A 26456-nucleotide genomic window follows, 5' to 3' on the forward strand; every position below is an offset into this window, starting at 1 on the left:
TTTTTTTTTTTTTACTGGATCATCACATTTTTAGTTTACTGGCCTTTCTACAGCTCCAAGGGTTTTCCCAAAGCGTTTGGCTCCTGTGGTGGTTTTCTGCCATATTCAGGGTATCCAAATCTTCCTTTATTTGGACAACCTCTTACTGCAGGCTCTATCCAGTGACCCCCTCCTCAAATATCTTCATTACACTGTTTGACCTTTGACTCTTCTGGGGTTCACCATCAGTGAAAATCCCACGTTTACCCACCCAACATTTGACTTTTCTGGGATGCATCCTGGACACTTCCCATCTTTCATGCCACTGTTTTTCGGGAGAAGGTCACATCCCTAACATAATTCTTAATACTTTCCAATGAGGCTTATTGCACAGCCGGACAAGCTGGTAGGGCTTTTGGGACTCATGACTGCCACAATCCATATACTTCCACTCACCAGACTCCACATGAAGAAATTACCGTGGTATCTGAAGTCACTGTGGTCCCAACACAGTCATCCTCATATGGACCACATCCCTCCTGTCCCATGCATCAAGAAGGAACCTTTGGTGGAGCATCCATGTTACTCTCAACCCAGATCCTCCAATCATTCCAACCCCGCACAACCAAGTCCTGTTTACAGATGTCTCTGACCGGGTAAGGGAGGGCTTGGACAGGAGACCCCAGAGCTCAAGCAGAGTAGCCTGCTCATGTAGTGAAAGAACACGTCAACATAAAGGATATGAGGGTGCTCCTACAAGCCGTATAGACCTTGTCCCATCTTTGGAAACCAGGCAGTTTGCTGGTGTATATGGTCATCACCATGGTGATGTGGTACATAAGCAAGGAGTCACAAGATCTGACGCACTGTGCTGGCTGGCATAAGCAGGGAGTGTCAAGATCTGACGCACTGTGCTGGCTGGCACAGGAGATGTGGCACTTAGCCTCTCATCTGTCTTACACTTACTGTGATTTATATTACCTCTCAGCAGAACGTATTGGCAAACTTCCTAAGCAGGGACATGGACGACCCTCGCGAATGGTTTCTGAGCACAAAAGTCTTAAATCCCATCAGTCTTGGGTAGGGAACACCCCAGACAGACTTCTTTGCTTCATCAGAGCATCATCTACTCCCCCATTTCTGCACAAGGAACATATCATCTCTAGCCTTGAATACAGATGCCTTCTCATTCCAGTGGATGTGGAAGTTCCTTTATGTATAATCCTCCTCTGCCTCCACTTCCAGGGTTCTACTGAAGGCCCAGAAGGAGTCTCGAAAACTCATGCAGCTGTCCCATTTCTTGTCAAGACAGCATTGGTTCCCACTCCTGTTTCACCTATCAAAGGAAAATTGTTGGAGTACATCCACAACCAGATCTAATCACTAAAAAAGTGCAACCTCTTTCATCCCTACTGCTTGACCTCACACAGTCTACCTCTCTGGATGATAGGAGTTTTATCCCTACAAGATGCACCTTCTCTGAAGAGATGGTTCAGGTTTTACAAGAAGCCAGGAAATGCAATGCCAGGAAGTCTTACACAGCCAAATAAGTTTTCTCAGTCTGGTGCCTTAAATACCAACTGCATTCCCTTCTGTCAGACATCACAACTGTACTTCAGTACTTGTGACGTCCTACATTTGAGAATGGTCTGCTCTTCCATTAAGGCTCATTTATCTGCCATTAATACTTGTCTACCTTTAGAACCCCCCTACTCATGGCCAGGATAAAGGTTAAGTTTTTTCTGAGAGGGTCTCTGCACTTTGTATTTGCCAATTTATTAGCTATTTTGCCTTTCAGCAAAGGCTTTCTGTTAAAGATAGGAAGTTTGAGCAGTGTGCTCTGAGGAAAATTTACAAAGATTATTTTATGTACATCTGCAAAGTCACAAAGTTATTTCCCCATTGGAAATGCAACTGCTGCAGATGAGCAATTAATTATAAAACATCTGAGCACTCCCTGCCGAGTGAATGGTACAAGGCCCAGTGTAATTCATAGTTAAAGGTACAGTAACAGGCAGTTCAATGAAACATTATACAGGTAGTTGCTTTCCAAACAGCTTTTAGTAGGTTCATAAGTTCATGTGATGATACTAGGCTATTGGCCTGGAGGCCCTTACAAACCTAGCCAAGAATTTTGCCCATGTTCCCTCTAAATCCGCCCCCTGTTTCCTCTGCCCAGCAGGGCCACAGGTGGGATCCCAGTGGTGTATTTTCTGTTTTCCATCCAGTCATCCAGGTTACTGTTATAGAGGGCTAGAATGGTACTCTGCTTGACATGGAGAGGGAGTCTATTCCACAGATGGGGGGAGTCTTTGGGGACAAATCTATCCTGCCAGCAAGCTCTGTTAATGTCACAGACCAGGTTAAGGCCTTGTGTGCGGGTTGCTTGAGTGGAGTTTGACTTAATGATATGCAGCCACTCCATCAAGGCTGGCTCTGAGATGGCCTTGTATGCCAGACACAGGTCACCTCTGAGCAGTCTGTATGAGAGAGAGTAGCGGGACAGGGCATCTGTATAGGATAGGTGTTTGAGACCCTGGATTTTCCTGGTCAGGAACCTCTGTGGTCCCTCCAGCTGATGATTGTGCTTAGCAAGGTACATACAGAAGGGGGCACTGTACTCAATGGGTCTGATAAAGGAGGACTACAGGGATGTTATGTCCTCCTTGTTCCTGGATAAAATCCCCTTATTTATGAGGTGGGCCATGCCGAAAGCCTTCCATACACCAGAGGCAACGTGATGGTCAAAAGTCAGATTGCTATCAACCTGGGTGCCCAAGTCCCTCATGACTGATTGCGTGCTTAGTACATTATTAATGTGATAATTAGTGGGGATGCCATTTTCCCCAAAGGGGATAATGATGCATTTTCTTGGCATTCAGTTTGAGGCCATGCTTCTGGCACCAGTCATTAGTTTGAGTAAGGCCCTCTTGGGGGATTTTCACATCACTAGGGGAATGTAAGACCGTGCCCAGCTTGCAGTCATCTGCAAACTTGGTCAGCCGCAGACCACTGGTTTTGGTTTGCACCTCAGAAAAGTACATCTCAAACAGTAGATCCTTCAAGACTGATCCTTGAGTTGCATTGCTCATTATGGGTCTACTACTACTAGACGTGGGTACCCCTGTTTTGACTGAGTGAGCCAGTTAGCTACCCATCTGGTAACGTATGGGAGAATTTATTATACCCGAGTGAGGAATAGTGTTGAAGGCTGTGGCTAAATCAAGGTAGGCGGTGTGCACTCTCTCCCCTCGTCCATGGCTTTGGTGACTGTTTCAAAGAAGTCAGCCAAGTTTAACAGGCATGATCTCCCTTTGACAAAATCACACTTTGTGGGTTCAAACATTTGGAGGTTGCTAATGTCCTTGTTTATAAGGTCCATGATAATGTGTTCCATGGCCTTACAGATCAGGCTAGTTAGGCTGATGAGCCTGTATTTGCCTGTGTCAGTGGACACTCCACCTTTGTGTAGAGAGATGACAGTAGCTGTCCTCCATTCAGCTGGGACGAAGCTGGTGCTCAGAATTTGGCTGAATAGGGTGCCTAATGGCGCTGAGAGCTTATGCCCGAGTTCATGTAGGATACAGCCGGGGATGTTATCGGGTACATGGCAGCTGTATTTTTGCCTTTGAGAGGGTATTAAAGACCTGCTTCCCAATGATGAGGGGAGGGGTACAGGTGCTGGGGATGTCCTGGTTTACTGATGGGGTGGACAGTGAGATGACATTTTCACTGAACCTGTCGGCCAGCAAGTTGGATATATCTATAGCGTTTGTGTATGTGGTAGTATTGACCACCAGTTCAGAGCAGATTCTGGTGTTACTTTTGAGATTGCGGACATATGTGAAGAAGGTCTTGTGATCGTCTTCAGTGGAGTTGGCCAATTTGGACTCAGGCTTAGAGGATTTCACCAGTGACCTTATTTGCTTGCTCAGACAAAGGAGAAATTGCTTTCAACTTGGCACCTGCTCCTTCTTGGTCTTGGACAGCAATTTTTTTCCTTTTATTATATAGTTTGTTTATTGCTGCTGTCCACCAGACAGGTTTACTCTTCATTGAGGAAGATGATTTGGTCCTCTCAGGTATTGTGGAGTCCATACAGCTCTCTAGATGCTTGTATAGTTTTTTTTTTGTAGGCTTGGACATTAGTGCTACTTCCAACTAAGGGACGTTGGCTGTGAAGCTGCTTATACCTGCTCTGAGGTGATTGTAGTCAGCTTTGGGAAAGTTTGTTTGAACCCTGACCAGGGGGGCGGGGCTAGATCAGGGAAGATGGTGACTTCAAAAGTGATCACTGTATGGTCTGATCTAACAAAGGAGGATGACACTGTCGGGGATGCTACAGTGGCTACTCATGTGTTTTTAGGACCAGGTCCAGGATGTTTTCACCTCCTGTAGGGGTGTCTACCAGCTGATCTAGTGCATTGACATAGACAAAGTCGAGGAATTTCTGGGTGTTCATGTTTGGGCTGGAATAGGTCTTCCACTCTATGGTTGGCTAGTTAGTCACCCAGTGTCAGGGTAGAGGGTTTAATCTTGATGGATTCAAGTAAGTCCAGATAGGTGGAGTGGGCGTCCTGAGTCATGGTTGGGGATGAAGTTCTTAGTGTTTCACTGTTGCAGTCATTACATTTGGGTAATCTGCTGGCAGGTTGCCCTCAGTCGGCTTGATTAACAAAATCTTGGGTCCTTCGTCGGTTGCTGCCCCTTCTATGATGTCAGGTCGTCAGGGGTATAAAACATGCAGCCGACGCCATTACATCAGTCTTTCTTGCCACGCGGTGCCCGAAGCAGAAGCAGTTCGCAAGTCCTGGTCTGCCGACTGCTTAAATTTTTGTTTTTGACTTTCAGAACTGAAGTCTTCAACTAAAAGCTAATACACCATTGGGAAAATTTTTTCTTGCTCCTTAACAATGTCAGTAAAAGTTAATAATTGCATTACTTGTGGGAAACAAATACCTCATAAGGATTTTTATTTGTACTGTGTTCCTTGCCTAGGCCCTGACCACAACGTACCTTGCTGGCGGTTTTATGCTAAATTTAATCAACGCAGTATTAAACGTCTGTATATTTTTGCTTCCAAATATTTTGGCTCATGATTTAACTGTCCAGAAATGTAGTTGGTTAGCAATCCGACTACCGGAATACCTAAAAAACGCAAAGAAAAAGACAGACAGAGACCGTCGAGGTCCAAAATTGACGACACTTCTCCTAAGCCAGTCGCCAGTTCGCCGGTACTCAGTGAGGTGCTTTCGCAGCCCCTGATACCTTCTCCTTCTGATTCGCAGGCCTCTACTGAGACCCATTCGGAGTCTGGTATGCCGCGAGATGCTTCAATTATGGAACCCGCGGATGTCTCTACTTTAGATGGTTACAGAGCCGCTGAGCAGGCACCAGCTTCTAAGGGTGTTTTCAGGCCTACAGATTTGTACATTAGACCGATGCCATCTTCAAAACTAAGGCCAAAATCTGTGTCTAAAAAACTGACGCCTGGGCCACATGTGCAGTCCCCTATGCCTAAAAAACAAATGATCAAAATGGCTGAAGATTTAATTACCTTGATCAGGGGTAGCCAACCCCCTCCTTCTAAGAGGCCTAGGCAAGAGATTGATTATGAATCTTCTGATCAGGATTCTATTTCTTCTGATTCTTGTACTAAACAGGATTTATCTATACCTACTTATGAGGACTCTGATGCAGAAGATTCCATTCCTTCTGCTTCTCCCCCTGAGGATTTCTCTCTTGGAGAAACTTTACATACCTTAAGGGAACATTTTCACTGGGAAAGTCAGGATTTCTCTGAATCTAAAAAGAGACTTAGGGATTTTCTTCTAATTCCTCAGCATAGGCCTTTGGCTATACCTCCTGTTCTAGACATTGTTGATGTTTTTTCAGAATCTAGTATGGCTCCTGATTCTCTGCCTCCGGCTCCTAGTAAGCCAGACAGATACTACAGGGTTCCTGTTTCCCACAAGTTCCTTTTCAAAAATCCTACTGCTGATCCTGAAACCATTTCTCAGGGTCCCAAGGGCATTAAGGCCTCCACTGCTAAAAATCCTACCCCTTCTGATAGAGATTCCAGGGCGCTGGATAGATGGGGTAAGAAAGTTTACATGTCTGCAACCTTGGCAATCAGGGCTTTAAACTGTCAATGTCATATGCTTAAATATCAACAGCATATCATGGGACTGCTTATACAGAAAATTATGTTAATCTCTGTGTGGAAAATAAAGATTTGCAGGATTTATTACATTCAGCTGAACAAGTTGGAAAACATACTTTGCAATGTGGTTTTGATTCCTTGGAGGCCTCTTGCAGGGCTGCTGTAACTGGATCTGTGCTAAGAAGGCATGCTTGGCTCAAAGAGCAAACTCTGCCTGACCATGTTAAAGCAAAATTGTTGGATGCTCCTTTACAACAGGACCATCTCTTTGGTAATAAGGCTGAAGAAGTGTTTAAAAAGATGAAAGATAAAGTTAAATCTATGCAAACTGTGAAAGATTTCTTACAAGTGCAACCTCCAAGATTTAGTAGATACTGGCCTACTTAAGAAAAGGTCCTTTCCATTCCTTTCGAGAGCCGCTCAAGTAAAATCCAGACATTCCAAAGGCTCCAGGTTTCAGTCACAAGAAACTTTTAGAACAAAACAATGGGGTGCCTCCACCTCCAAATCTGTAAACAACAAGGCACCTTCTTATGGTAAACAATCTGAGTGACGTCCCTCTACAATCACCAAGCACTTACCTTTTGGCTGCCCCTTTGGGGGGAAAGCTGGCACTTCATGCACAAAACTGGCAACTTATTACCCAGGATAAATGGGTTTTAAATATAGTATCCCAGGGATACAGATTTCATTTCCACACATTGCCAATCCCAAACGGATGGCCAGATTTGCCCCCAAATCAGTGGGCAGAGGCCCTGAAACGAGTTCTGTCCTTCATGAACATGGGGGGTATTCAACCAGTACCAGAAGAGGAAAAGGGACAAGGTTTCTATTCAAAACCTTTCCTGTTACCTAGAAAAGACAAATCATGGCGTCCAATTCTGGACTTATCCACTCTAAACACATTTCTGGACATTCCAAAATTCAAGATGCTGACTCAACAGTTACTACCTATGCTAGGCAAAGATGCCTGGTTGGTAACTCTAGACTTAAAAGAGGCTTACCTGCATATCCCAGTCAGGGAATCTTGCAGAAGATACCTCCGCTTCAAAGCAGGCTACTTGCATTACCAGATGTTCATCGTGCATACAGCTGCAGTCATAACAGATGGGTTCTCCTGCCGTCAGGCGGGTCTTCGGTCGGCCGAATTCCAAAGTCTAGGTCCGGCGTCGGTTGTCGTCGCATCTTCCCTGACGTCAGTGCGGCAGGGGTATAAAAGAACCAGCCGACGCCATTTTCTTCAGTCTTTCATGCCGCGCGGTGCCCGAAGCAGAAGCAGTTCGCAAGTGCCGGTCGGCCAGCTCCTGAGATTACGAAAATTTGGAAACCGAAGTCTTCTTAAAAGCTAAGTACCCCGTTGGGGAAACTTTTCTTGCCTCAGACCGATGTCAGACAAAGTTAATAATTGTATTTCTTGTGGGAAGCAAATACCGCATAAGGATTTCCATTCCCTCTGTATTCCTTGCTTAGGCCCAGACCACGACGTCTCGGTCTGTCGCTTTTGTGCTACATTCAACAAACGCACTATTAAGCGTCGGGCGGAGTTCGCCCAGCATTTTTTTGGGAAAGCATTTAACTATACTATGTCGTCGGATACTCCGACTCCGGTTTTGTCTAAAAAAACGCAAAGACAAGGACCGACACTCTAGGTCCGCGGCCTCTACCGACACCACATTAAAGCCGACTACACGTGGTCCGGTTCTCAGTGAGGCGCCTAAGCAGCCCCTGATTACCGACACATCTTTGGCGGTGTCTCCTGTACCCGAGGTCGCAGGCTCCTTGGCCCACACCCCGACTACAGATACCGGAGCCACTCTTGGCGTTGAAACACAGAATGTGGACAGGTCCACCTCCACTCAAGGTGTCTTCAGACCTTCCTCTTCTTTCGCCATCAAGGCTTTCACCAAGTCTAAAGCAACCATGCACCCTAAGAGACCAGCTACGCAAGGCCCATCTCCAGGCCCCATGCCTAAGAAACAGATGCTTAAAATGGCTGAGGATTTAATTACTCTAATCAGAGGTTCTCAGCCTCCACCGGACAAAAGGCCCAGAGTGGAGGAAGATTCCCCCTCCTCTGATCAGGGCTCCATTATTTCAGAACACTCTGATGATCAGGAACAGTCTTACTCCCCTTTTGAAGACTCTGATGCAGAGGAGTCTATTCCTTCTGTATCCCCCCCCCCCCCCCCGAGGATTACTCATTTGGGGAAACTTTGCATACCTTAAGGGAACACTTCCACTGGGAAGGCCAGGATTATTCAGATTCCAAGAAAAGGCTCAGGGAATTTCTTTTGTTACCCCAGCACAGGCCTCTGGCTATACCTCCTGTCTTGGACATCCTAGATGATGTTTACTCGGAGGCCTGCCTTAACCCGGACTCTCTACCTCCAGCTCCAGTTAAGCCTGACAGGTACTACAGGGTTCCTGACTCACACCAATTTCTATACAAAAGCCATGCTGCTGACCTAGAAACCATTTCACAGGGGCCCAAGGGAGTTAAGGCCTCCATTGCCAAAAATCCATTGCCTTCTGAGAGAGATTCCAGATCCTTAGAAAGGTGGGGAAAAAAGGTATATACCTCGGCTACCTTATCCATGAGGGCCTTAAACTGTCAGTTTCATATGCTAAAATACCAACAGTTTCTGTTATCTCAATTGAAAAGTAAAATGTCACAACCTGAACAACCAGACTTGAAGGAGTTGCAGGATTTGATGCATAGTGCAGAACAAGTGGGTAAACATACCTCACAATGTGGTTTTGATGCTCTAGAGGCCTCATGTAGAGCTGCTGTTACAGGCACAGTCATACGTAGGCATGCCTGGCTCAAGGAACAAGCCTTGCCTGATCATGTCAAAGCTAAATTACTAGACGCCCCTCTTCAAAAGGATGTACTATTTGGAGCAAATGCTGAGGAAGTATTACGGAAAATGGAGGAAAAGGCTAAATCAATGTAAACTGTGAAAGAATTTCTACAGGTTCAACCCCCACGTTTTAGTAGAAATTGGCCTTCCAAAAACTGGTCCTTTCCTGCCACAGACAGACCCCAAAGAGGCAGATACAGGCGCCCGAGGGGCAGAGGACAATCACAAGGATCGTACAGAGGCAGACAATGGCAAGCTCCTACACAAAGAGGTGGTGAGGACAACTTGCAATCTTTCAGAAAGCAAACCCAATGACTTTCCCCTTTGCATGCCAACCAGGTCTCAAATGGCAGCCCCCTTAGGAGGAAAGCTGGCACTATTTTCAAAAAATTGGCATGTTGTCACAAAGGACAAATGGATCCTGGACATTATAAACAGAGGCTACAAATTCTATTTTCATGCCCTTCCAAAAATGAGAGGCATGCCAAACCTGACACAAAGGGCAGAGGCACAAAAGCAAATTTCAGATCTTATAAATATGAAAGTTATTCAAGAGGTACCTACACACGAACAAGGTCAAGGCTTTTATTCCAGGCTATTTCTGGTGCCAAGGAAGGGAAAAGATTGGAGACCTATTTTGGATCTTTCCATCCTAAACACATTCCTACTCGTACCAAAATTCAAGATGCTCACTCTACAGCAACTTCTTCCCATGCTGGGCAAGGAGTCTTGGCTGGTAACATTGGACCTGAAGGAGGCATACCTGCATGTCCCAATCAGACAAAATTGCAGAAGATACCTCAGATTTCTTGCAGGTTCAACCCATTATCAATTCTCTGCATTGCCCTTTGGCTTATCTACTGCGCCCAGAGTATTCACGAAATGCCTGGCATCAGTAATTGCCTACTGCAGACTTCAAGGGATACAAATATACCCTTATTTGGATGACTGCCTGATCCAAGCAGACAGCAAGCACATTCTTCTGAAACATCTGGCTTATGTAATAATGTTATTAAACTCTCTGGGATACACAGTCAACAGAGAGAAATCAAGGCTAATACCCTCTCGGAAGATAATTTTCCTGGGTGCCTATTTGGACACACACACCCAGATGGCCTACCTCATGCCAGAGAAGCAGGGGCAACTAATTCAATATTTCAGAACACTGGCAAATTGCACCAGGCTGACTGCAAGGAAAATCCTGCAGGCTCTAGGATTCATGGCATCTTGCATCTTACTAATCCCATGTGCAAAGCTGCATATGAGAAAACTACAATGGTACCAAAGAAACATATGGTCTCAACACAGCCACAGTTTGGAAACAATAATACCACTAATTCCATGTCTGCAAAAGGAATTTCTGTGGTTGGCTCAAGCATGTCAAACAAACACAGGTCTTCCATTCAGCAAGCCTCAAGCAAATCAAGTCATCACAACAGACGCCTCGGACTACGCCTGGGGGGGTGCACATGACAGACCGGTGCATTCAGGGCAAATGGTCCCAAAAAGAAAAGCACCTTCACATCAATCAAAAAGAAATGCTAGCAGTAATAAATGCTATTATAGCTTTCAAGGACCTTCTACAACCAGGTCAACTATTGATAAGAACGGACAACACCACAGTTATGTGGTACATAAACAAGCAGGGAGGAACACATTCTTACCCCCTATGCAGACTGGCCATGTCACTTTGGAACATGGCCATGGACTTAAAATGGAACTACAAGCACAGTACTTGCCAGGCAAGGAAAACACACTGGCAGACAACCTAAGCAGGAATATGACAGATCCACACGAATAGAAGTTGCATCCAAAAGTTTTTACAGAAATAATCCAAGAATAGGGAAGGCCAGACATGGATCTCTTTGCCCCCCTCAAAAATCATCAATTGACAAAATTCTGCTCAAGAATCTTCCATCCAAAGACCTGGAGAGTGGACGCTCTCTCTTTCAGTTGGACATCAATGACAGTTTATGCCTTCCCGCCTCTTCCTCTGCTGCCCAAAGTCCTATCGAAGACCAGAGCAGACAGACCAAAGATGATCCTCATTGCTCCGGACTGGCCAAGGCAACACTGGTACCCACTCCTGAGGAGCCTGACTCATTCCCCACCATGGACCCTGCCTCTAATGCCTCTTCTTCTGACTCGGCACAGCTTCAAAACTCTTCACAGTCAGCTAAAAACACTCAATCTAGCCGCATGGAAGATTCCTTAGCATCACAGCAGGCCCTACTTTCCAAGGAGATGCAGGATGTCATTTTGGAGGCCAGAAGGCCATCAACTAGAAAAGCTTACTCTGCCAAATGGAAATGTTTTTGTATCTGGAATGAGAAAAAGGGCCAGAACCCTGGAAAACTGAATTTACCTCAAATACTACAATATTTGGCTGAACTGCTAAGCAGTGGACTTTCGTTCTCCTCCATCAAAATCCATGCCTCAGCCATTTCTGCAGAATACAACACTGATCCACCTTTATTCTCTCACCCTCTATTAAGACCGTTCCTCAGAGGGGCTAAGAATTTAAGACCTCCACGGAAACCCAATACCTGTTTGGGATCTTAATTTCATTCTGGAAAAACTGACCTTGCCTCCTTTTGAGCCAGCTGCCTCATCAGATTTGCAATATTTATCCTGGAAAACAGCGTTCCTTCTGGCTATCACTTCAGCTCGTAGAGTTTCAGAACTACAGGCTCTCATGGCTGTCCAGCCTTTTATCATCTTCCATCAGGACAGAGTTTCCTTACGAACCAACCCGTCCTTTATGCCTAAAGTGGTATCCAGAGTAGCTTTAAATCAGGCCATACATTTACCTAGTTTTTATCCTAATCCTCAAAACAAAGGGGAGAGATTACTACATTCCTTGGACATCCACAGGCAACTGCGCTATTATTTGGACAGAACAAAGCCTTTCAGAAAATCAGAACAGCTGTTTGTGGCCTATGCGGCAGGAGTTCTAAGAAAGCCAATTTCCAAACAGACAATCTCAAAATGGATAGCCCACTGCATACGCTTTTGCTATTCTTTTCATGGCAAAACTGTACCTACAGGCATTAGACCCCATTCCACCAGGGCCACAGCCACCTCTGCAGCCTTCCTCAGAGGAGTACCTACCAAGGATATTTTGGAAGCAGCCACTTGGAGTTCTGTGCATACCTTCTCTAAGCACTACCACCTACCTTTATACTCCAAATCTAGAGCAGGCTTTGCCACTGCAGTCTTGCAGGGCATTTTGGCTCCTCCTAGTTCCACCTAGTGCCTACCACCCCTTTCTTAGCTTTGGGATTCTACCCATCTGTTATGACTGCAGCTGTATGCACGATGAACATAGTACAGTTTTGTACCTACCATAAATGTAGATGTTCGAGTGCTAATACAGCTGCAGTCCAGGTTTCCCTCCCTCCTTCCCCTCTAGGGGTATTCTTTTATGGTGTATTTGCTTGCAACTACTGTTTTTTTATTATATTGCATTGCATTATTACATTATTTTATGTATTGCCTTCCTTCTGGGGGCACTTGACATCTGGGGCAAGAAAAACTGAAGAAAATGGCGTCGACTGGTTCTTTTATACCCCTGTCGCACTGACGTCAGGGAAGAAGCGACGACAACCGACGCCGGACCTAGACTTTGGAATTTGGCCGACCGAGGACCCGCCTGATGGCAGGAGAACCCATCTGTTATGACTGCAGCTGTATTAGCACTCGAACATGTACATTTATGGTAGGTACAAAACTGTACTTTCTCTACACTGCCCTTCGGCTTATGTACTGCGGCCAGGGTCTTCACAAAGTGCCTGACTCCAGTAATTGCGTTTTGCCGGCAAAGAAATATTCAAATATATCCATACCTGGACGATTGTCTAATTCAGGCAGAAAACAAGGACATTCTTCTTAAGCATCTGGCATTTGTAAAAAGGGTTCTAAATTGTCTAGGGTACACACAAACGAAAAGAAGTCACAGCTGGTACCCACTCAAAAAATTACATTCCTGGGTGCAAGCTTGAATACAACTGCCCAGATGACTTACCTTACGCCAGAAAAGTAAATTCAATTGGTGACTTACTTCAAACAGGTGGCCACAAAAACTCTGCTATCTGCAAGACAAATTCTGCAAGCCTTGGGTTCATGGCCTCCTGCATTCTTCTAATTCCATATGCAAGACTGCATATGAGGAAACTTCAGTGGTACTTAAAAAGGTTATGGAGTCAACATTCACAGCCTGGAAATAATGATTCCTATCCTACCTTGCCTGCAACTAGAGTTCCTATGGTGGGCAGAGGCCTGCCACCAAAACAAGGGACTGCCATTCACTCCACCCCCTGCCGCCCAAACCCTAACTACAGACGCATCAGACTATGCTTGGGGGCTCATCTGGCAGGAAAGTGCATTCAGGGCAAATGGAGCCCAAATCAAATGCACCTACATATCAATCAGAAAGAGATGCTAGCTGTACAGAATGCACTGACAGCATTCAAGGACTACCTTCATCCAGTATCACTAATGATAAAGACAGACAACACCACAGTTATGTGGTACATAAACAAGCAGGGGGGTACCCATTCCTACCCCCTTTGCCGACTAGCCATGGCATTGTGGAACACGGCCTTAACCTACCAAATACAACTAGAAGCTGAATTCCTGCCAGGAAAGCTAAATACTCTGGCAGACGAACTAAGCAGAAATCTTCTGGACCCACACGAATGCAAAGTGGAACCACAAGTTTTCAGCATGTTGACATGCAAATGGGGGAGTCCAGACGTAGATCTTATTGCCTCACCCCAGAACTGTCAGTTGGAAAAATTCTGTACAAGAATTCATCACAAAAATGCTTGGAAAGTGGATGCTCTATCATTCAGCTGGAAAAACCTATCAGTCTATGGTTTTTCCCCTCCGTTTTGTTTGGAGGTATATTTTTTTGTGTTTTAACTTGTATACATATGTATGTGTGCGTATATATACATATATATATATACATATATATATATATATATATATATATATATATATATATGTGTGTGTGTGTGTGTGTGTATATATATATATATATATATATATATATATATGTGTGTGTGTGTGTATATATATATATATATATATATATATATATATATATATATATATATATATATATTTTTTTTTTTTTTTGCTCCTCATTTGAGGCCACCTGACATCTGGGGCAAGAAAAACTGATGTAATGGCATCTGCTGCATGTTTTATACCCCTGACATCATGGAAGAAGGGACAGCAACCGACGCAGGACCCAAGACTTTGTTAATCAGGCCAACTGAGGGCAGCCTGCCAGCAGATTACCCAAATGTAATGACTGCAACAGTGAATGCACTTGAACATCTACATTTATGGTAAGTGTACACAGCTGTACTATTCTGCACCCCAGCTTCAAACCCTGAAACTTGCAGCCTGGCTAATTCCCTCAGCTCTCCACTAGCATCACTCGGTAAGCAGGTGCTAAATGTCATTCTGGAGGCTAGGAGGCCTAGTACTAGAAAATCATATGGTGAAAAGTGGAAAAGATACTGTGCCTGGAGCCAGACTCAAGGGATGGGCACAACAGTCCCCAGCTTACCGCATATCCTTCAATACTTAACGGAGATGCTCCACAAGGGCCTTTCCTTCTCATCAATTAAAATTCATGCCTCTGCCATTTCTGCACATTATAATACTGAGCCACCCCTCTTCTCTCACCCCCTGCTGAATCAATTCCTCAGAGGGGCCAAAAATTTAAGGCCACCCAGGAGAGCCCCTACCCCAGCCTGGGACCTTGACTTATTGTTAGTAAAACTCACACTACCTCCTTTTGAGCCAGCTGCAACTGCAGAGTTGAAATTCCTTTCTTGGAAAACTGCTTTCCTTCTAACCATCATTTCAGCAAAAAGTGTCTGAACTTCAGGCACTCATGGCAGTGGAGCCCTTTATCATCTTCCCTGCTTGACAGGGTGTCCCTCAGGACCAATCCTTCCTTTATGCCCAAGGTGATATCCAGTGTGGCCCTTAATCAGTCAATTCTTTTGCCTACCTTTTTCTCCCTCCAGCCCCTTGACATCTCTTGACTGTGGGTGGGAAGATGGTATAATGGTTAAGGTGTTTACCTTACAGGCGCAAGTTGCAGGGTTTGATTCTCACATGGGGAAAATGAAAGGGCTTGAAATGCTCACAAGGGCAGTTATGCTTGTTATAATCTATGAACCACAGAACAAAGGAGAACGAATACTGCACTTTTTGGATGTGCACAGACAGCTAAGATTTTATTTGGACAGGACTAAACCTCTCAGAAAAACTTAACAGCTGCTAGTTGCCTTTGCTGAAGGGGCAGAGGGGAAGCCCATTTCAAAGCAAACCATTTCTAAGTGGATAGGCCATTGCATTCTTTTCTGCTGTAAGCAACGTGGAAAACCTACCCCTCAGGGATTTAAGATCACGTTACACCAGCGCTGCATCTACCTCTACAGCTTTTCTCAGAGATGTCCCTACCAGGGACATCCTAGAAGCTGCTACCTGGATCTCTGTACATACCTTCACCAAGCATTACCACTTGCCTTTGTTTTCTAAATCCAGAGCTGGTTTTGCCACTGCAGTCTTGCAGGGCTTAATAGCTGGTCCTAATGCTCTCTAACTTCGTCCTCCATGACTTAGCTTTGGGAATCTACCCAAATGTAATGACTGCAGCAGTGAAACAAGAAAACATAGTATAGTTGTGTACACTTACCATAAGTGTAGATGTTAGAGTGTATTCACTGTTGCAGTCCTGGTTACTCTCCCTCCAGCCCCCTGACTTCTCTTGGCTATACCTTTCTTCTTGTTTGGTGTATTTAAACTTTCTGGTGTATTTGCTTTTTGATGGAGGTGTAACATAACATATAATTGCTTCCCATTGTGGGGGCACCTGACATTTGGGGCAAGAAAAACTGATGTAATGGCGCCGGCTGCATATTTTATACCCCTGACGACCTGAAGTCATGGAAGAGGAGGCAGCATCTGACGCAGGAATTCAAGACTCTGGTATTCAGGCCGGCTGAGGGCTGCCTACAGGCAGGTAACCCAAATGTACTGACTGCAACAGGGAATACACACAAACATCTGCATTTATGGTAAGTGTACACAACTGTACTTTCCCTTGGCAAGATTTCACATGAGAATTCTTTAGTGGCTTCTTGCATCCCAGTGGTCCATACTGCATCAACCAATGTCAGATCAGATCTTGATTGCCAACTCTTGCAAGAAAGACCTAGTTTGGTGGATTCATTCAAATGAAGTTCTCTTGGGCTGCCCTTTTGCCCTGTCAACGTCAAGCCATAGTGACCACGCACACCTCCCAGGTAGGGTGGGAGGCATTATCTGGTAAAGACTGTCCAAGGCACTTGGTCCACCTTAGACGCCAAGTTGCGTATCAATGTCCTGGAGCTGAGGGCAGTGTTTTTAGCTTTACAGGCCTTTCAAACTGCTCTCCCTTGAGGAGCAATTGCAATTCAAACAGACAATATGTCAGTAGATTAGTACATCAACAAACCGGGAGGAACCAAGTCTTACCCTCTTTGTCAAGAAGCTGTCCGAGATTGGCACTGGGCGATCTCTTCCAACTGCTTTGTGATAGCAACGCATATTCCAGGGAAGTTCGAGTGTGATAGCAGACAAACTGAGCAAATGCATTCTTTTGCTTCATGAGTGGTGACTCAATCCCCAAGTGGTGGAAAAGATTTTTTCATCAACGGCACCAGCCTTGCTGTGACCTTATTTGCATTATCTCGGAACAACAAGTGCAGCAGCTACTTAGCCTTGTTTACCCCCTTCTGGTGGATCCATTGAGAGACGCTCTCCTGCACAATTGGGCCTCCGAACTTCTATATGCGTTTCCACCAGTTAGATTAATTCCTCAATTTCTAAATAAGGCGATCAGGTTGAAGAGCAAGGTAATTCTCATTGCTTCCTTCTTGCCTCAACAGATTTTGTTCCCCTTCTTTTGGCCTTATCTGATTCAGTGACCGTGGACTGTGGACCCAGAGCCAGGTCTCCCATCCCATCCAGAGGGATTAGTTCACCCGAACTTTCAAAACCTCAAGCTCACACCTTAGTTTCTGAAATTCCATTGATTGCCAGCCATAACAAACTTTCCTACCCAGTTTGTAGAATTATTTTAGCTTCCTTATAAGCCTTCTACCAGGAAACTCTATTAAAGCTAATGGAAAAAGTTCTCTTGCTGGGCTTGTGATTAATAACATGGACCCCCTTCTCTGCTCCTATTGATAGAATCTTGGCATTTTTTTTGCTTTGCTTTTTCAAGCAGGGGCATCTTCATCTGCTATCAAAGTGCAACTAGCAGCTGTTTCATATTTTCATAATGGGTTTGAAGAATATTTATTAATTTCTCAAACTTTGCAAAAGATTTTTAAAAGGCACCTCAATGTTAAAACCTCTGTATAACGATCCAGCTATACCTTGAAACCTAAACTTGATTTTACAGTCAGTAGTGCAATCCTCCTTTGAGACCGCTGCCAACAGCAATTTGAAATTCTTATCTTGTAAGACTTAATTTCTGGTAATGATTACCTCTGCCAGAAGTACTTCAGAGATTCGAGCTTTATCTTGCAAACCACCATATCTGATATTGTAAAAAGACCTGGTTTCCTTGAGAACAAACTTTTCCTTTTGACCAAAAATGGTCTAGGAAACAAATAAAACCAGGCAATTGATGTACCAGTAATTTTACAATTTTTCAAACAAAGGTGAATACTGCCTGCATTTCTTAGGTGTTCATAAACAGCTGCTTTTCTGTCTTCATAGAACAAAAGACATAGTCTGACCAGCTTTTTATTTCATTATCAAGTACAAGAGGAGGCAAGCCAGTCACCTAGGTAACCTTACCTAGATGGTTGAAAGATCCAGTCACCAAGGTCACCTTATCTAGATGGCTAAAAGATTTTATTTCCTTCATTTACAACAAGGGAAATGTTGAATTACCGGGGCCTGTTAAGGCACACACTGATAGAGTTGTGGCTGCTTCAGCAGGTTTTCATTCTAAGGCTTCCATGGACGATATTTGCCCAGCAGCAACACTGGCTACCCCACATACCTTTATTACTCATTACAAATTGGATTTGGTCTCTAGGGGAAGAAAGCCATTTAGTTGTATGGTGCTCAAGAACATTCTTCGTGAGCCTTCCAAGATCTAAGGTAGGTGGGGACTCTGTCCCATATGTCAAGGATAAAATGATTAACAACATCAGGTAAAGAAGTTCTGTACTAACCATAATGTTTCATCTGTGTTGTCCATCTTCATTTTAATTTATTTCCAGTTTGATGACCGGGGAAGTCCACTAGGCCTGGAGAGCCCATTTTCAGTGGAGGCCTGGGGAGAAAAGCTTCAACAATAGCAAACATTACAATATAGAAAACGCAGCAAAATATGGACAGAATATATACAGTAGATAAGAAATACAATTACTGATATTTACATATCAAAGAATAGTATTTACAAAATTGTTCAGATAAAGGAATTTATCTTCGACTCCCCACCCCCTTCCAGTCAGGATTTTGGTGGAACGAATTATGGTCCTAGTTGTACATTTTTTCATGTCCGACTTGAGATATGGTCTCTAAAGGGCTTTTTAGGATTATGCTTTGTCTTTTTTCTATCTGCAAACTTGATCTGAGGTAATTTTGAAAGGAGGATTATGGATAGGACTTAAGCTTTTGAGAGTTTTTGGTTCTAGCGGGCTGTAGTAATGGCCGAGTCAGTTCCGATGCTAGGAACCAAACCTGTATATCAAGGATAAATGAAGATGGACAACACAGATGGAACTTTATGGTAAGTACATAACTTCCTTTTCTGACCTTAAAGCAACCAGTTTTCTGGATTTTTATTGCCCTGTTGTCAGAATGTCTGCATGAAAACATAAGAAAAAAATGTAGCCCCCAGCTGCAGGGTTCTAAAGACATGCTGAACATTTACTGCTAAAGGAAAATTTTTCATTGCATTCATTGTTCTCTTATTTACTTGTTTCCACTTAAAACTTAAGCCGAAGGTCTTAATCCAGATATTGATCTATGCAAAAGTAAGAGGAAACATATCAGCTGTACATATATTAAAATCTGTGTGCTTTACATTCCATCCCCTACCCCAGCAACCCAAAGTTACAGCCCATTAACTTAAATAAGTTTTTGTCCAGCCTTTTTCTGTTTTTGTATTGTAATGCCTAATTTGTAATGCTAAAAAGAATGAAAGAAATTTTCTATCACATAAAAGCATCTGGAAATGCTCTACTATATAGCATGGAATTTATATTGTGAAATGTTTTATAGAAATTGTTAACTTACATTTTTACTTTCAGTCACTTTTTTCCATCCTCCTCCCTTCCTCTTAGTCTCTATCCAAACATTAATGACATGACGTGGGGGAAAAAGCCTTTCATTCCCCCAGAAATTATTCAAAGTCAACAAAAGTACGTTCTTCCCAGTTTTTTGTACTTTCATATGTCTCAAATGTGAGGGATTGCATTGTAATTTCACATTTATTCACTAATTTCTATGTTGCTGGTGGTCTTCCTGTTTATCTCCATCTCCGGTTCATTTCAAAGGTATGTTTAGTTTGAACACGTTTTATTTTGAAGACGTTTCACTTGAATATGAATCTATAAGAATTTTTTAGTAATACTTTATTAGTATGTGAATATATTTTTCATTTTTATGCATAGGCATGTTTTTAAAACATTACATTTTTTGTAAATATTGTTTTTTAATAAGATATAAAGGTCTACACAGTATTCTATGTCAAGATGTCTTTAAGAATACAATTAATTGAATCTGTAGTTATAATTAATTGCTAGTCATATGACCAGTAAATGACTATATAAAGCAATGTGTTTTTTTAGTATACATCTTGATAAAGCCTGGTACCAACCAGGCGAAAAAGCGCTTGATCGAATTTTGACTGCTGTTTGGTTGTATACCTTTGTTACGTCCATTAAAGACAGTTTCATTTCTTTTTTGGGTCGGTTGTCTTCAACTGTGGAATTGTATTGATTGCTTGGACTTTGTGGTAAACTCTGACTTCATTTCCAAGGTACTTGGGATTCTTCTGGTAAACTCCTGTTTTTTGCTGTGCTCAAGCATTTTCCTTTGGAACTTCAGAAAAGTTCTCGCTGGCAAAGCTTCTGTATGAGCTTTATTATCAGAAGAATGAGAAGCAGAATCCCCATCTGCTTGAAGCTTTTTCTTTGTTGGGCAAACTTCTAAATTTCCTCCTTATCCTGTTCTGCATTAAAAAATGACTTTGATCCTCCAGGAAAAATATTCTGAAGATAGCTGGATACAGCAGTTTGAATTTGACAACTTCTGACATTCCCTGATTGGTAGAGTAAACTTGCTTCTCTTCTGCTTGGTATACAGTGAATAGTCAGTTTCCACAAACACACTGTTGTCTCCTACTTTTACTACTTTGCCCTTCTGCCACAGTTTTGTCAGGATGAACACAAACTCTTGGTGGGATTGCATCTTTATTAATACAAGTGTTGGCTGCTTTCTCGTGTCCAGGTTTCGAGCATACACATGATGTGGCCTTTCAGTTAACAAATCCTGTGTGGAATACTAGTCCAGTTGCTTATGTGATGCCTGTGCCCTGGCCCAGCAATCAAGGAGCTTCAATCCTCACCGCTAACACCAGAGAGGGCGTCTCATATATGAGGAAAGGATAACAAATACACACAGTAAAGTGCAATTTCCTTTAAGTGCACACAGAGATCACAGTCAGTCTGGGGCTGGTCGCTCCCTTGCTCTCCAGATCCCCAGTAAGACTCCTCAGTGGCACAGCTATAGGGTCCAGATCTCAGCTTAGTGGGCAAGCTAAAACCTCTAGCACCCTCTCTGTCCAACCACTGCTTTGTGTCCCTGCCCAAGTAGCGCACACACACACACACACTTTGAGAAGAGTTTATACAACCACGCGGACACTCCTGGGGAAGGCTAGCGCAGTTTCTCCAGCTGTGCCCCTTTCTCACAGACTATGCTGTAGTTCCACTTGCCACCACCCACTAATATTAATCAGCTACTCAAAGGCCCTTAAAAGGGTGTCCAATTATTACTGTGCAATATTATTATCCAATTGGTAGTTGTGACTAAACATTCAAGGCTTCTTTAGAGTGACTTGCAAAGTAAACTCTATAAATATGCAGTGTACTCTAGAGCTTACATTATCTCTACACAAAACGGCCACCGTTGAAAGGTTTTAAAATGTTTAATAATAAATAGTAAAAACACAAGGTAATACTTCTTACTACACAGTGCTAGTCAAGAGTTCAGAGATCACAGAGAAATACTTAAAATAACAGTATCATCACAGAAAAACACAGTCTAATTTTTCTAGTTCCTAGCTATTTCTAAAAGAAAGCTCAAGTCTAAGATAACTTACATAAGACAATAGATAGTGTTGTGAGTTGGATGGTCAAGACAAAAATGCTTAATCTCTGGTTCTCTCTGTTTAAATTGAAATTGCAGTTCTGATAAACATTGCATCATTCTTCACAACTTCCTGGGGTTCCCATGCCAACCGAAACTGCATCTGCATTTTTTTACACCTAGGCAGAACCCAGAGCAATAAAAATACCTTTGCATGTTTAAATCTAGCAGTCTAACTCTTGGTTAAAACAACAGAAAGAATGTTAGCCCAGACGGAATGATTCAGAATCTTTAACTTCAAAGGACAGACATGAAATGTTCGTCTTAGCTTTCTTTACAGCAGAGGGCAGTGTTGGTACATTTTTTTGAAGTTCAACATTTCACAGCATATTCTTTCATTTAAGAAAACAAGCCTGTATTTCAACATTCATATTTACAAAGTACAGAATGATGTACCCAATTATGTTTGACTAGGCTGGCAGCCTTTACCCACCTCTACCAGTCTTCACATCCCCCCTGGAGAACTCAAGCTAGTTTTTCAAGTGACCCTTGAGAAACGCTGCTTGAGAGGGTCAGGTCTATCTGAGTATACCTACCCCATTCCCTGTCTTGAGACCCCATCTACACTGGCATTGCTACTCCCACTGTGGTGCTGCACTGACATATATGCTTGCAACCTTAGGCTCCATCTTAGCAACTTGGCATTTTACTGGCTGGCTCTGTTTAACCATATTAGGGGGTTGTGATCTGTCATAACAGTGAATTTCCTTCCATACAGATAAGGCTGAAGTTTCTGCAATGCCCACACTATGGCTAGACATTCCTTTTCTACAGCTGCATAGCATTCCTCCCTGGGTTGGAGCATATGACTGAGATAAACCACTGGGTGCTCTTCCCCCTCTGAAGAAATCTGGCTAAGTACAGCCCCCACCCCATGGTTTGAAGCATCCACCTGCACAACAAATTATTTGCTGTAATCTGGACTGGCTAACACGGGGGGGGGTCGTCCCAAAGCTTCTTTAAGCTTCTGGAATGCCAGATCACATGCTGGAGTCCACACTACCTTATCCGGCCTGTTCTTCCTTGTTAGGTCTGTGAGGGGAGCAGCTATGATACTATAACTGGGGACGAACTTTCTGTAGTACCCTGCTGTCCCTAAAAATGCCCTCACCTGCTTTTTAGTGACAGGTGCAGGCCATGCCTGAATGGCTTCCACTTTGGCAGGTTCTGGCCTCATCTTACCACTCCCCACTCTCTGTCCTAGGTATGAGACCTCTGCCATACCCACCTGACATTTCCTTGGCTTAACGGTCACCCCTGCCCTCTGTAGTCTGCCCAGCACCTCCCTGACATGCTGAAGGTGCTCTGGCCAGGAATTGCTGTAGATGGCAATATCATCTAGATAAGCTAGGGCAAACCCTCCTGCTCCTGCCAGGATATGATCTACCAGCCTCTGGAAAGTCGCTGGGGCATTCTTCAGCCCAAATGGCATATTTGTGAACTTATACAAGCCAAAAGGAGTCACAAAGGCTGACTTCTCTCTAGCACTGAGTGTCAAGGGCACCTGCCAGTAACCCTTGGTAAGATCAGTGGTTGTAATAAGATACTTAGCCCCACCCAGCTGCTCTAGGGCTTCATCTGTCCTAGGCATGGGGTAAGCATCTGACTGTGACTATTTAATTTCCTGTAGTCCACACAGAACCTGGTGCTGCCATCCTTCTTTGGCACCAGCATCACTGGGGAGGCCCAGGGACTGTTGGACTCTTAAACCACTCCTAGTGCCAACATTTCCTGTATCTCCTCCCTCAGAGTCTGTTTGACTCTCTCTGGCACTCTATAAGGGGCCTGCCTAATAGGCCATTGGGGTCCTGTGTCCACCTGGTGCTGCCCCAGGTGGGTGCACCCTGGTTTCCCAGTGAACATGTCCCCAAATTCCTGCAACACTGCTCGGATTTCTTGAACATGGGTAGGAGATAGCTGCTGGGACATTGCTACTTTTTCCACTGAGGTGTCAGCTTGAGCGTCACTGAGATAATCAGTCCCTAGATCTCCCTCAGACTCCTCCTGCAGTCCTCTGCAAATGCTCAGCACAAGGGCCTCCCTATCATGGTAAGGTTTCATCATGTTAACATGGTACAATTTGTGCCCCTGCCATCTGCCTAGTAGTTCCACCATGTAGTTAACATCACTTAACTTTCTTACCACCTTGTATGGACCCTCTCAAGCTGCTTGCAACTTGTTGTGTCTGACAGGAATGAGAACCATTACCTGCTGCCCCACAGCATACTCTCTAGCATTCCTGTCATACCACACCTTTTTCTTTTGGTCTTCTGCAAGGTTCTCCTGGGCCAAGCCCATGAGTTCCCTGAGCCTTCTGCTGTGGTTTAGGACATATGCCACAACAAAATCCTTGAGTCTTGCACTCATCTTTCCACTCATCTCGAATTAAATCTAGAGGTCCCCTCACCCATTGCCCATAAAGCAACTCAAAGGGTGAAAAACCTGTGGATTTCTGGGGAACCTATCTGTAAGCAAACAACTGATGAGGCAAATATTTGTTCCACTCTTTCTTAAACTGATCTGCAAATGCCCGTAGCATGGACTTGATTGTAGAGTTCAACCTCTCAACAAGACCATTAGTCTGGGGATGGTAGGGGGTGGTCTTCGTGTGCTTCACCCCACAGGGCTTCCACAGACAAGCCAGCAGGTCTGAAATGAAATTGGCACCTCTGTCAGTCGGTATTTATTTTGAGAAACTTACCCTGCTGAAAATCTCTAACAAAGCATTTGCCACCTTCTCTGCCTGAATGGAGGACAAAACCACTGTCTCAGGGTATTGTGTAGCATAATCCACTACGACTAAGATTTACTTTTTCCCTGTGGAACTTTGGGTACTCAGAGGACCCACAATATTCATAACTACCCTCTGAAATGGCTCCTCAATCACAAGCAAAGGCATCAAAGGAGCTCTCACCTTGCCTCCTGCCTTGCCTACCTTTTGGCACTGCTCACAGGTCCTGCAGTATTCTGTTACATCTCTGGAAATTTCAGGCCAATAGAAGATGTTCTTCGTGTTTCACTGCTGCAGTCATCACATTTGGGTTATCTGCTTGCAGTAGCCGTCAAGTCGGTCTGATTATCAAAGTATTGGGTTCTGTGTCAGTTGCTGTCTCATCTTCCAAGACGTCAGGTAGTTAGGGGTATAAAGCATGCAGCCAACGCCATTACATCAGTCTTTCTTGACGTGCGGTGCCTGAAGCAGAAGCAGTTTGCAAGTGCCGGTCGGCACACTCTTGAAATTTTCATTTTCGAGTTTCAGATTCGAAGTGTTCAACTAATCTAAATACCCCGTTGGGGATCCTTTTTCTTGCTCTAAACCTATGTCAGTAAAAGTTAACAATTGTATTTCTTGTGGAAAGCAAATAGCTCATGAAGATTTTCATTCGTACTGCATTCCTTGTTTAGGCCCGGACCGCAACGATGTTCTTCGTGTTTCACTGTTGCAGTCATTACATTTGGGTAATCTGCTGGCAGGTTGCCCTCAGTCGGCCTGATTAAGGAAGTCTTGGGTCCTGCGTCGGTTACTCTCCCTTCTTCCATGACGTCAGTTCGTAAGGGGTATAAAACATGCAGCCGACGCCATTACATCAGTCTTTCTTGCCGCGCGGTGCCCGAAGCAGAAGCAATTCGCAAGTGCCGACTCCTGAAATGTTCATTTTCGAGTTTCAGAACCGAAGTCTTCAACTAAAGCTAAGTACCCCGTTAGGGTAACTTTTTCTTGCTCCTTACCGATGTCAGTAAAAGTTAATAATTGCTTTACTTGTGGAAAGCAAATACCTCATAAAGATTTTTATTCGTACTGTATTCCTTGCCTAGGCCCTGACCACGACGTAACTTGCTGTCAGTTTTGTGCTTTATTTAATCAGCGCACTATCCGTCTGTATATTTTCGCCTCTCAATATTTTGGTTCTCGGCTTAATTATCCAGAAAGGTCGGTTAGCCATCCGATTACCGGGATTCCAAAAAAACCCGCAAAGATAAAGACAGACACAGGCTGCTGAGGTCCAGAATTGCCGACGACGCATCTCCTAAGCCAGTTGCCAGTTCGGTACCCAGTGAGATGCTTTTGCACCCCTGATACTCACTACTTCTGATTCGCAGGCCTCTACTGAGACTCATTCGGAGTCCGGTATGCCGTGAGATGCTTCAACTATGGAACGCGCAGATGTCTCTACCTTGAATGGGTCTGGAGCTGCTGTGCAGGCACCAGATTCTGAGGGTGTATTCAGGCCTATGGACTTGCATATTAATTCGATGCCTCCTTCTTCATTTAGGCCTAAACCTCGAACCATTCCTAAAAAAATGATGACCAGGCCGCATGCTCAGGCCTCTATGCCCAAAAAAAAAAAAAAACAAATGATAAGAATGTCTGAAGATCTTATAACTCTAATCAGGGAACCCCCCCCCCCTCTGAGGCCTAGGGCTGAAGTTGTTTATGAATCTTCTGACCAGGATTCTGTTTTTTTCTGATTATTCTGATCTGGATTTGCCTTAATCTACTTATGAGGATTCTGATGCAGAGGACTCTATTCCCTCTGCTTCCCCTCCAGAGGATTTTTCTTTTGGTGAAACCTTACATACTCTAAGGGAGCATGTCCACTGGGAAAGCCAGGATTTTTCTGATTCAGAAAAGAGGCTTAGGAATTTCTTACTCTTGCCTCAGCGTAGGCCTTTAGCTATTCTTCCTGTACTAGACATTGTTGATGCTTTTTTGGAATCTAGTTGCTCCCAGAAAACCTGACTGATATTACAGGGTTCCTGATTCACCCAAGTTCCTTTTTAAAAATCCTATTGCGGATCCAGAGGCTATTTCACACGGGCCCAAGGGCATTAAGGCTTCTACTTCTAAAAATCGGGGACTCCAGGGTGCTGAATAGATGGGGTAAGAAGATTTACACTTCTGCAACCTTGGCCATTAGGGCTTTAAACTGCCAGTTTCATATGTTAAAGTATCAGCAACATGTTTTTGGATTGCTTAAACAGAAACTGAT

General features: G+C 43.9%; 1 protein-coding gene across 1 annotated transcript in view; it reads left to right on the plus strand.

Annotated features, from left to right (window-relative positions):
• Positions 1 to 26456, plus strand: part of LOC122789851 (THO complex subunit 2-like) — a 2067217-nt gene that overhangs the window by 1321824 nt on the left and 718937 nt on the right. The gene's annotated exons all lie outside the window — the stretch shown is intronic.

The sequence above is a fragment of the Protopterus annectens genome, chromosome 15.part0 (genome assembly GCF_019279795.1).
Source record: "Protopterus annectens isolate FY-2018-M chromosome 15.part0, PAN1.0, whole genome shotgun sequence".
NCBI classification, from domain to species: Eukaryota; Metazoa; Chordata; order Ceratodontiformes; family Protopteridae; genus Protopterus; species Protopterus annectens.